At 41.3% G+C, this 11,992-nt stretch overlaps 1 long non-coding RNA gene across 1 annotated transcript in view; it reads right to left on the reverse strand.

Annotated features, from left to right (window-relative positions):
* Window positions 1-4,106: 4,106 nt before the first annotated feature.
* The window catches only part of LOC140708898 (uncharacterized), a 48,860-nt gene continuing 40,974 nt past the window's right edge, over window positions 4,107-11,992 (reverse strand). The window contains exons 2-3 of the long non-coding RNA XR_012089220.1: window positions 7,590-7,745; window positions 4,107-5,818 (exon numbers count right to left, since the gene is read on the reverse strand). This is a non-coding gene — a long non-coding RNA (uncharacterized lncRNA). The remainder of the gene's footprint in view (window positions 5,819-7,589; window positions 7,746-11,992) is intronic.

Consider the following 11,992-nt stretch of genomic DNA (forward strand, 5'->3'; position numbering starts at 1 on the left):
AAGTCTCAAAAGAGCCCTCAAAACCCTGAACCAATTAGTCATTTATTTGTTCTCTGGATTTTTTGCTGCCTCTTTCATTTCTATCCTATAGTAGAAGCAGGAAGGTATGTTCATTTTTAGGTATACAAAAATACTGTTGTTATTTTAACCTTCTAGAATATTACAAAGTCTGACATGCTTACTTACCTGTTGACTTTCCCTGGTGTTGTATACATTGAAAGATTTTACTTTAAGTGGAAAAATGTTTTTCACAAACATCTAGCATCATTTCCCCAGGTGTATTACAAAAACTGAAATTCTAAATATGGAAATAAATGGTACGTAGACCAACAAATATCACCAAATGGCAGCAAGCAAAACTTTCCACCTCAATACCTTCAAAGGCTGACCTAAAAAGTTTGTTTAAAACAGGGTTTCTCAACTTCAGCACTATTGACATTTTGGGCAGGATAATTCCTTTTTTGTGGGGAACTATCCTGTAAATTGTAGAATGTTTAGCAGCATCCCTGGCCTCTACAACCTGGATGCCAGTAGCAACAATTTCCCACACCCTCCCCCATACTATGTACTTTGCCAACCAAAAACATCACCGGACATTGCAAATATACTCTGCGGGGCAAAATTACCACTGGTGTAAAGAATTAGCCCTAGATGAATAAATGTTTATAAAACATATTAGTTGGTTTGGGGTTATCAAGTTTTAGATGATATTTCTATCATTCCTTGTTATGTATTTAAGTTTGCTCTAAAAGTATTTTAAAGCTTTTAAAAAAATACAGTAAACTGTGGCATGAATTAGGTAGGGATAATGTTTGTTCTACAGTTTTAACATATGGTAGGAACTCAACAATTGTAGAGTGGATTGAGTATGAATGGATAAATTTTTAAAATTCTCATTAAAGGAATATAGGGGCTTGGTCTAAACTTAAGCATGATTAGTCATGATCCAGCTAGCCACCGTAGAATTGAACACTGACAGCCCAGGCAAGGGGCCCAGGCAAGGGCTGAGGAGAATGGCCTCAACATCAGGTGTGGGCAGGAAATAGGCTACTAAGCAGAAGAGTGTATTCTTTTTTGAAGAATTATGCACTAGCAGGTTATTCAATGTGTATAACACAAAAAGGCTGGAGCCAAGATGACATCCAGAGGTTCCGTACATGGGCAGGCAGGCAGTTAACATTGTGGAAGTAGGTAAACCTGTAACAGGACTCCAGTCACCATTTTAAGATATGGGTCAAGACTTCAATTCCTGAGAGATGACTGAAACAAAAATGAGTATGTCCCATGATGGTGTACTGGTTAGGCAGCAGAGATAAAGACTTCAGCAGAGAAATGACTTTGATATATTTACCAGAATTGAGGTTCTGGCTGTACTCATAGTCTTCCCTTGTACTGCATGAGTAGATTCATGGTAGTTTGTATGCTTTGGTGGGCAATATTTTAAAGCTTCGGTTGCAATTATGTTAATACTTATATATGTGTTTATATATGCACTCACTGAACTACACATACATACATGCTCTTGGCTTTAAAATACTCAAACTCTGCCAGGTGCCATGGCTCACACCTGTAATCCCAGAACTTTGGGAGGCCAAGAGAGGAGGATTGTTTGAGTCTAGGAGTTCAAGACAAGCCTGGGCAACATAGTGAGACCCTGATTCTACAAAAAATGACAGAAGGAAAAAAAGCTAGGTATGGTGACATGAAACTGTAGTCCCAGCTACTCAGGAGGCTGAGGTGGGAAGATTGCTTAAGATCAGGAGTTCAAGGCTGCAGTGAGCTATGATCACAGCATTGCACTCCAAACTATTCAACAGAGTGAGACCCTGTCTCTAAAATAAAAATAAAAAATAAAAAGTATCCAAACTCTGGAAGATTAATTTGGAATAGAAACACCATTATTCTGAGTAAATGTGATCCTATAGTATAACCATATGAAAAACGTAATGAGAATTCACGGCTGTTTTAGCTCCAACAGAAAGAGCTATAACAAAGATCCAAAATCTCAGTTCAAGGACTTTATAGTGACCACAAACCTTGCTGTCCTAGACCCTCCCTGATAGAAGTGTCACCAAGGTACTCCCAACCAAATCATGAGAAATAGTGTAGATTACCAGGAATGTCAAGGAAGTTCTAGCTATTCCAAATTTTCCCGTATATCCCATATAAGTCATCCTGAAGATATCCTCAAGAGAATCTTTGTAAAATTCATTCCTTTGTCTGGGCATGGTGGCTCACACCTGTAATCTCAGCACTTTGGGAGGCTCAGGTGGGCAGATCACAAGGTCAGGAGTTTGAGACCAGCCCAGCCAACACAGTGAAAACCTGTCTCTACTAAAAATACAAAAAGTAGCCGGGTGTGGTGGTGGGTGCCTGTAGTCCCACCTACTCAGGAGGCTGAGGCAGGAGAATCGCTTGAACCTGGGAGGTGGAGGTTGCAGTGGGCCAACATTGCACCACTGCACTCCGGCCTGGGCAACAGAGTGAGACTCCATCTCAAAAAATTAAAAAAAAAAAAAATCTAATTAATCTAAGAATTACAGCCCAAGGGCCCATAATCTGGGATTGATTAAGCTAGGTTTTTACAAATTATTTCCAAGAGTCTGTGAGCCTCAAAAGTGGTAATCATATGCAAAATTATAAGTTTTTAAAAAACCTTTCTTAAGGCTTTCATCAAATTCTCAGACCTCTGCTATCCAGAAAAACTTTAGAATCATAAATTCACAGATATTCTAGAATAATGAATTCAACAGCTCTCACCAGACATCTGAAATATCACAGATATTTTAGAATGAAAGGATGAAATATCTATTACTATTTGAATATTGCTGTTAAAAGTAGAAAGATATGCAAAACTCTATACATTAAGGTTTACTTTGTTTAGTTGTATCTAGTAGCCCTTAATAAAATATACATCAATGACTGCATAGCCTGGTACACTATCAGACATAGTTGCTTTCATCTGCTTTTAAACTTCACAGTCACCTGAATGACATCATCTGCAAAACTTAAGTTTCTCTTCTGGGTTATCTCAAGGTTTACTCATATAATCTGGTTTTTTTTTTACAAGATTATATTTCTATTTTTTTTTGTATCCGCTAAATTTCAGCTAAATGTTAACAATTACAGAAGCTAATGTTTCAGATAATTAATCAGCTATTATTTCAAATTGCAGGCTAAATCACAAATGGAATCCAAGCTAAATCTTGTTTAACATAAATATTAGCAGTAGTTAACATTTACTGAGTACTTATTATGTGTCAGTACTAAGGTAAGACCTTTACATAAACTATTTCGTTTAACCATCCCAAAAGTTCTGATAAGGATATTACTATCCTCACTTTAAACATGAAAGAAACAAAGACTTAGCAAGATTCAGTAATCAGTCAGGAATCAGGATCGATCCAACAATTTATAAGTTTCTTTCTGATCCCAAATCCTTAGCATATTTAAAAATATATTTAAATATGTATTAGTATTTATTGTTCCACTTCTGATTTTTGTCATCAAAACTAATATTGGGTCTGTGGACCCCTGCTTCTTTCTCATTTTTAATCTTCCTATTCACAACAAAATATATCTTCTTCCTTAAAACAATTTTCAACTTTGTGTCTCTCTCTTTAAAAAAAAAAAAAAAAATCTTCAGTCTTAGATACAAAATAACATGCAAAAAGGAAACCAGAAACTTGAAAACATGCCAAGTAATACTCCCTTTATGTCACAGTCCCTGTATTGTATATCAACAAAATTTTACACCAGAGTGGTAAAACTCAAGTTGATTGCAATCTCACATTCCCTTTCTTTTTCAGGACATTTGCCTCTTGCTCCAATGAACTGTTTTTACTTTCATGATTCCTATACAAGGCCCACAGGTTGTAGTGTTTAAATCCTAATGCTTTTTTATAATCCAGAGAATCCAGTCACTGCTGCAGACCCAGGATAGCCAAAAACTCAAGCCCACCACCTCTGGCTATCACTGGCCTCCTCCTTTTGTCTTAGTGGGCCATGAGCCTTGTCATTTTGTAGCTGAGCCATGACTCAAAAAAAGGTGGGAAGTATTCTAAATACTCCAACAAACAGGACCATTCTGTAGCTTGGTGGTTTTGCAAAAACAACTTTAATAGCATTTCTGTTAATATAATTTTATGCAGAAAGCTAATATGTATATATAAGATAAAAGCAAATATCTTATTGAAACTCCAGAAACTTGATGACCCCACTCTTGCCAATCCCTGACTTGTCTGAGGGACTCACAGTACTGCCTGCAGCTTTCAGTAGCACTGTTGAAAACTGTGTTGAATACTTAGCAGGTATTGACTTCCTTTTTCTGATCTGGTCAGTGCCTCATCCTTGATTACAAATAAAATCAAACAAAAATGTAGTTTATCTACCATGTATTTTCCTTCTTGGTAAAACTAAACATGAAAAATGCATACTTATTAAATAGAATTTTTTGAAATGTTAGAAATAAAATATAATGGCTTTTATTAAAATGTTATTACTCAATAAAATCAATAAAAGATGTCCACGTTGTTGCAGGCCTCACAATTGACAATGAAATAGTGTCTGTCAAAATTGCAGTTTAGTTGTCCAAACACCAGTGCAGGCTCAGCCTTGGGACCTGTGACAGTGGCTGCAACAGCCACTCAAATCTCAAGTGAATCAACATGATTTTGTCTAGTGCCTTCTTCAAACCTAAATCTTCTGCTTGCTTCTCCCACTTTAAAATAATTATCTCCATTCCGTTATCTTCAAATTGTTTCTTTGCTCACTTTGATCTGATTTCTATTTCTACAATTCTGCAAGGAAATAAAAATAAAAACAATTTCTTCAAATGATCTCTTTGTTGCTAAATCAAAAATCCTTACCTTATTTGATTTCTTTCAGGCATTTCCGTATTGAAGCTCCTTTTTTTTCTCTCTCTCTATTGTAGCAGTGGTCCTCAGTGGTTACTTAGCTTTCTTTATTTCAGTCTCTTTCCCTACTTGCTCCTTCTCTCTTATCCCAAATGGTCACGCTTACTAGGGTTGGGTTCTCAGGCCTCTTCCTTTTTAAGCAAATCTACATGCTTCCCCAAGTAATTTGATTCCGACTTGTTGATTTCATACATTATAAATATAGGTTGATGATTCTTGAATTTCAATTTCTAGCTCCCCCTGATCTGTAGATCCATATATCCAAGCGTCAACTAGATATCTCCACTGAGCTGTCTCAACAGGTATGTCAAACTCAATAGAAAATTGAACATATTTCCCTTCGTCAGACTGCCTTCTCCTTAATCTTTACTGATTGAGTAAATGATACCATCATTCACTCAGATATTTGTGCCTGAAATTGGAAGTTAGACTTAACATCTGCCATGGATTGGTAGCTTCACTAACCTATAGCATAGACACCGTATCGTTTTCATCTTTGAGTCTCCACTTGGAACAGTGTGTGCCACTTGTAGGTATACAATCTATATCAAGCCTTTTCTGAAAGTAGAAGTAGTGACATGTAGTATTTCTGGCTTAACATTCTTCAGTGGATCTCCCCACTCATGTCAGGATAAAATCCAAAGTTCTTGCCAAGACTTTGTCATACAACCCTTATCTTACTTCTATTGCCTCCTGCTTATAGCTACACCTCCAAAAGCAACTAAGCTTCAGTAGAGTCCAACTACTTGTTATTCTCAAAGTATGATCAGCTCTCAAAATTTCACATCTCTCTGGCTGGGCCTGGTGGCTCACACCAGTAATTCCATCGCTTTGGGAGGCCAAGGTGGGTGGATCATTTGAGGTGAGGAGTTCAACACCAGCCTGGTCAACATAGTGAAACCCTGTTTCCAATAAAAATACAAAAATAAGCTGGGCATGGTGGCGTGTGCCTGTAGTCCCAGCTACTCGGGGGGTGCTGAGGCAAGAGAATCACTTGAACCTGGGAGGTGGAGGTTGCAGTGAGCTGAGATTGTGCCTGCACTTCAGCAGGCGTGACAGAGCAAGACTCCATCACATCTTCTCAAATGTTTTCTCTTTGAGTTATCCCTCATGTCTTCACCAAAGTCTAGTTATTCCTCAAGATTTAGCTCAGCTATTACATTTTTTAGGAACCTCTGTAGCTTCTGTAACATTCTGTGCAAACCTCTGTGAACTCATCACCATGTTACAATTACTTGCTCATTTATCCATCTCCCCCACTAGTCTATGAACATAACAAGAATCAGGACTGTCTTTCATCTTTGCTCCACTCCAGGTAGCTGGCACCTGATAATTGAAGATTACTTGTTGAAGAGATTAGTAAGTTTTGAGAACTTCATAAAAGAAGCTTTCTTAATTTCCTTTTTAAAAACAATGGTAAAATGTCAGTACCACTAGGGGGCACAGACTAGTAACAGAATTTTCTGGTACACTAGCTTAAAGGAGATGTTTGCTTTCTGTGGCAACCTCTTCACATAGTTTCTAAATATATGGATCTTAAAAGGTTCAAATGACTCTATTCAGATTATTCCCAGAAAGACATGTTTAAATAGTTAGCTAAAAGATAGAGAGTAGTGCTGATATATTAACATGTCAGAAAAAAACGAAATCAGGTATGGCCAAATAGAATTAACAGGGTTTTATAAATAAAGCTGAGAATAGCATTAAGAAAAAGATCAAAATGTAAATACAGTTTCAAGAAATTGATACTATGAGACTTGGGACTATTTTTTAAATTTCAACACAGAAGTGTACCTATGCAGGGGAACTCCTACTTCCACAGGAAAAGTGAACAGAAATATTGAAGCTATTTTTGTGTTTAGAATAAAACCTCAAATCCTCCTCCAAGATAACCAATAGAAACTTTCCAGTGCTTTTCATTTGTAACAAAAAACCATTAAGATTATTAATACACAATAATAGGCTAAGTATTTTTTATTCAAAAGCTGATATAGATTAGTAGTTAAAAATCTAGTTTTGGTTGTGTTTTTGCCCTGCCTCAGCTACTTTTTAGTTTTAAAAAAATTAACTTGTCTACACCTCAGTTTCTCCGCCTGTAAATTGGATATGATTGTAGTGCTTACTTATGAAACTATTGTCACAATCAAGTGAATTTTTTTTTTTTTCGAGACAGAGTCTCATACTCTGTTACCCAGGCTAGAGTACAGTGGCACCATCTTGGCTCACTACAACTTCTACCTCCCAGGTTCAAGCGATTCTCATGCCTCAGCCTCCTGAGTAGCTGGGATTACAGGCACCTGCCACCACGCCCAGCTAATTTTTGTATTTTTTAGTAGAGATGGTGTTTCACTCTGTTGGCCAGGCTGGTCTTGAACTTCTGATCTCAAGTGATCCTCCCACTTCGGCCTCCCAAAGTGCTGGGATTACAGGCGTGAGCTACCACACCTGGCCTGAAATAATTACTGTAAACCACAGTGCCTAACACATACAAAACACATGATAAGTATTTGCTATTATTTTGCCTCAACAATTGTGGTCGGCACAATATTTCAGTAATTCCTAGAAATGTTAATTTTGTTAGCTGCTGGAATAAAAATGGTGAGAACTTGTTGAGCCCTTTCTGCACTATTTCTCTACCAGCCTTTCCTTACAGCCACACTCATTCACACCTGCCTCCTTTCTGCGTCCCTGAGGCAAAGGCTGTTCTGAGGAACAATGTCCCACTTGCTGTGTGAGGTAGGCCTGGGACTCTTACTGTGTTATTACTCTCACGCAGTCTGGTGAGGCTCATAGGATCTCTGGTGTTGTCCTGGATTCTCTGATTAATTTCTGCTTGTTGAAGAAACAGCGTGAAAAACTTGTATGATATCTCTTAGAGATAAGAATTGTTGATGACTGATCAAAACAAGTGGTATATTATGCTGATACATTTAAAATAGTAGTAGGAGATAAATATGTTTACTGAACCAATGATTATGATGTCTATGAAATGCAATATAGTTGCTATGCTTATTGGTTTGGTTACAGCCTGATTGGAAGGAAATAAAAGCTAAGGAGAAGGGTGGTGTAGCTTAAAGGGACTTATATTCAGGAGTCTGGAGACTTCAGTTCTACCTCTACACTTACAAGGCAAATTGCTGAGCCCTGTGCACATCATTAAACAGCAGCCAATCATGAATTTCCATTTCTCCATTAGTGCATTTTCTTGTTTGTTATTTTCTACTTTTTTAGTTTTATATTTGCCCCTTCATTATTTTCCCAAGCAGACTCATGTCACATGCATTTCCTTTTTATTATAGGGTTTAATAATTCTATTTATCATTCCCTCTCTGATTAGCCCAGGAATTTCACACTGGATCAAAATGCATCCATATCACTCAAGAGTGGCACTTCTATCACTCACTAGTTGATCAGAATCATGAACATGACTTGGTAGGGGCATATCTTGTAGTAGGAGATTGGGGCAAATGAGAAAATGGGTAAGCATGAAGAAGGAAAGTGGGAGGGTAATGGGTCATTGACGCTTCGTGAAACTGGTCCAGATCCAGTTATTCTAGGCCTCTTATGGGCATGGAAAGCCTTTTTTTGTGCATCTCTAACTCATGTATAGAATTTTAAATATTATTATTTCCGAGTACCTTTCAGAAGGATAATACAATGGAATAGAAAACACACTGAGGCCAGGAGCTCACGCCTGTAATCTCAGCACTTTGAGAGGCTGAGGTGGAAGAATTGCTTGAGTTCAGGAGTTTGAGACCAGCCTGAGCAACACAGCAACACCCCATCTCCAAAAAAGAAAAAGAAACACATTGAAACAAAATATCTCTAGAAACTATGTTCAATTGAAACCATATCCATGTAGACTTCAGAAAATGTTTCCAAGGTCATAAATTTCAGGCAAGCATCTTAAGAGAATGAATGAGTAAAAGCAAACATCTCAAAAGATGGGGAGGGCCAATCAACTCACATACTTTACACTAGCAGTTAACATTTGCCTTTACCTCTACCTCTTCATAATGCTCTAATGTAATTATAATGCATAGAATATACACTGTTGTTTTACTCACTGCTCAGTATACCTATCTTCTTTTCTTATATTTGAATTTTAATATTTCAGCAAAATGAACTAATAAAAGGCAGTTTCCTAGCAACATGTGTATTCAAAGGAACAACAACAAAGCTTAATCACAAACACTTTATTTTCTCCGAAGTTAATTCCCGTCTTTTGAGGGAAGTTAGCAGGTAGCAAATAAAGCAAGGTGCAAACAGAGACTCTTGTAGGAGAGGCTGGCACAGCCTCACTTGGCTTTTTCTTCCTAGGCATTCAAGGGTAGGATGGTTAGAGCTAAGCCAGTCTTTTCCAGTGGTTGCAGTCAGAGAGATTGATACAAAACCCCAGAACCGTGTGCTCTTTTATCCATCCTTTGCTGGAGATGCAGATGGATGGGTGGAAGGAACAGTGAACTAGGAAGCCAGGTTGTTGGATTCCTAGTAACTCTCATACACTACCCGCGAAAACTTGAGCGGGTCCTCTTTTCCTGCGCTGTGTATCCAAATACTCTAGAAGACAAAAGCGAAAGGTCCTTCCCAGCAGCTCAAAACCACTACCAGAAACCGGTTTCTTTCTTTCTTTTCTTCTTCTTCTCCTTCCTCTCCTTCCTCTTCTTCTTCCTCCTCCTCCTCCTCCTCCTCCTCCTCCTCTTCTTTTTCTTCTTCTTCTTCTTCTTCTTCTTCTTCTTCTTCTTCTTCTTCTTCTTCTTCTTCTTCTTCTTCTTCTTCTTCTTCTTCTTCTAATTGAGCTTAAATGGCATTTGCTTAATCAATAACACAGTTTCACTAGAATTATTGCTGCACCCCAGAAAAGCATCACTCAGAAATTAAGCAGCTGGCTGTCTTCCAGGGAAACGTGTCCCTGTGTCCTGCCTTCCTGAGACTTCTTGCCTGCATGCGGGGCCCAGCGGCGCCAGAGAAATGTAAGTGACTTTACCTACCCAGCGAAAGTAGAAGTCTGCAACAAGGAAAACAGCTAAGTTAAGAGGAAGTGGTTTTCATTTTACTGCTTGCAGAAAGGCCAAGATTTTGACGTTTAAAGCGGGCACACGAGTCATTTTAAGTCTCTAGATCTTTCACCCTGAAAGTCCCTGCACAGAAACTCCATAGGGAGTCTAAATATAGCAATAGCACCCCCCTCCCGCCCCCTCCGCCTTCAGTCAGGGTCCCGCGCAGCTCTAGGATTGGAGAGCTTACTCCAGGGCGCTCTCTGCATCTGCCTCGAATAGCACCGCACCGAGCAACCTCTCTCGCACCTCCACAGTGCGTGGGCGTAAAGTGTATTGGGGAAAGCTAGAGTGACTCTGGGTGCTGGTGATCGGCTCACAGTCACGTGGCGTTGCCGCCAGCTGCAGAGAGTTCCCAGTTAGCTTCTGCTGCCCAGAGGCTTGGGGGAAAGGAGGGAGGGCTTGCTCCTGCTGGTGACCAAGAGCAGGCAAGAGGGCTTCACACAAATGATAGTGATAATAAAGAGTAAAAGCAAAGCATTTAAATCGAGTTATTGCAGGAGACAAAAATCAGCTGCTGCGGGCGTGGGTGTGTGTACAGGGTGGAGGGGAATTGGGAAAGTATTTATCTCGGAGGGGCGGAGACGGCTGCAAGAAGACTTTTGCCTTAGCATTGTTTTAGCCTTAGGAAAGGAAGAGGCCCGAAGGAATCCAACTTGCAACTATCTGCTGTGTCTTTGTGGTGGAAGCTCAGTTTTCCCTTCAGTTTAATTTGATGATTGTTTTCCTTCATATTCGGGGAATCGCCACTCTGTTGGAAGAAGTCCCCGAGCCTGGCATCCTTCAGTTTTCCCTATGCTGAATGTGAGGTTTAAACTGCTTTTTCTTTGTAATATACTGTTTCTGAAGGCCAGAGGCCGCGGCCAGTGGCACCGTGGCCTCTCTCTCCGCCAGGGGTGCCTGGGCTTTGGATCACCCGGGTGCCAGAGGTGGGGGAAGACCCACTCAGTTGTTCCTTGCAACAGGTCTCTAAGCTTGTAAGTTACAACATAAGGTGGGTGGGGTCGGAACCCCGAAAAGCCGGCGTCCGGTACACCCCACCCTCAGGTTTTCTTTACCAGACACTGGGGTCCTCGCTGCCGCTGCCGAACTTCTCGATCATATGACTTTCTTGGACTTACATGGAAATTTCTTGACGGAGGGAACCGGGTTTGTTCTCCCAGGCTTCGCGCCGCAGTCAGGCAGAGCCCCGGGGCAGCTCGCTCACAGCGGAGGAGCAATTTTGGAGTTTTACGCCCTTTCCACACCCCACCCATGGACTGGAAAGGATGTTCGGTTACTCGCGGACTTGTTGTCTGATACTGGGATGGAAAGTCACAGTCCGCAAGCTGGAGTGAGACGCGGGAAGATGCCTGGTCCTTGCCTCGCGGACTCGGCAGCCGCGTCCTTCGGGTCTGTCCACTGAACTGCGGAGGGCTCGCCCGTGTGCGGGGACCCGAGTGCCACTGCCTGGAGCGTTACCTTGCGCTCCAGCCTCCAGGCTAGCTGATACCTGGAGGGCAGGGCAGGGCCGTTCCCGCTCTCACCCCTTGCGGAAGGATGGCAGGATCCGGCGCAGCGACGTAGCAGCCGGAGGGCGCAGCGACCCTGCCTCTCCAGTGTCTCCTCCGGACACAAGGCTGACTTCACCTTCCGGACAGCTGCAAAGCCCCTGCCACAACCAAACCAAACTCGCGCCTCGGAGAGGGGCTTCTGGAGTCGGTTCACGGCAAGGCGTGGGGAGTGGAGAGAGGGAAGAAAGGGGAAGCCTGGGGCTGGGTGTGCGCGCGTGGGAGCGCGCCTTGGAGCGCCCCGCACTCCCCCACTCCGTCCCCGGGGGCACTTTGGGAAGGAGGGAGAAAGAGAAACCCTCTCAAACGGACGCCCCAAACAGGTCCGGATTTAGAATTCGAAGCTAAAGGCTGTTAGAAATCGGGACTCCTCGGCCTCCTCTGCAGCCCCTCCTTTCCCGCCCCGAAGCCCGGGCGGTTTGCTGGCTGCCTGCTTCCCCGCCCCCGGCTCAGAGGTCTCTGGCTGGCG

Source organism: Chlorocebus sabaeus, chromosome 17, assembly GCF_047675955.1.
Source record: "Chlorocebus sabaeus isolate Y175 chromosome 17, mChlSab1.0.hap1, whole genome shotgun sequence".
In the NCBI taxonomy this organism is placed as follows: Eukaryota; Metazoa; Chordata; class Mammalia; order Primates; family Cercopithecidae; genus Chlorocebus; species Chlorocebus sabaeus.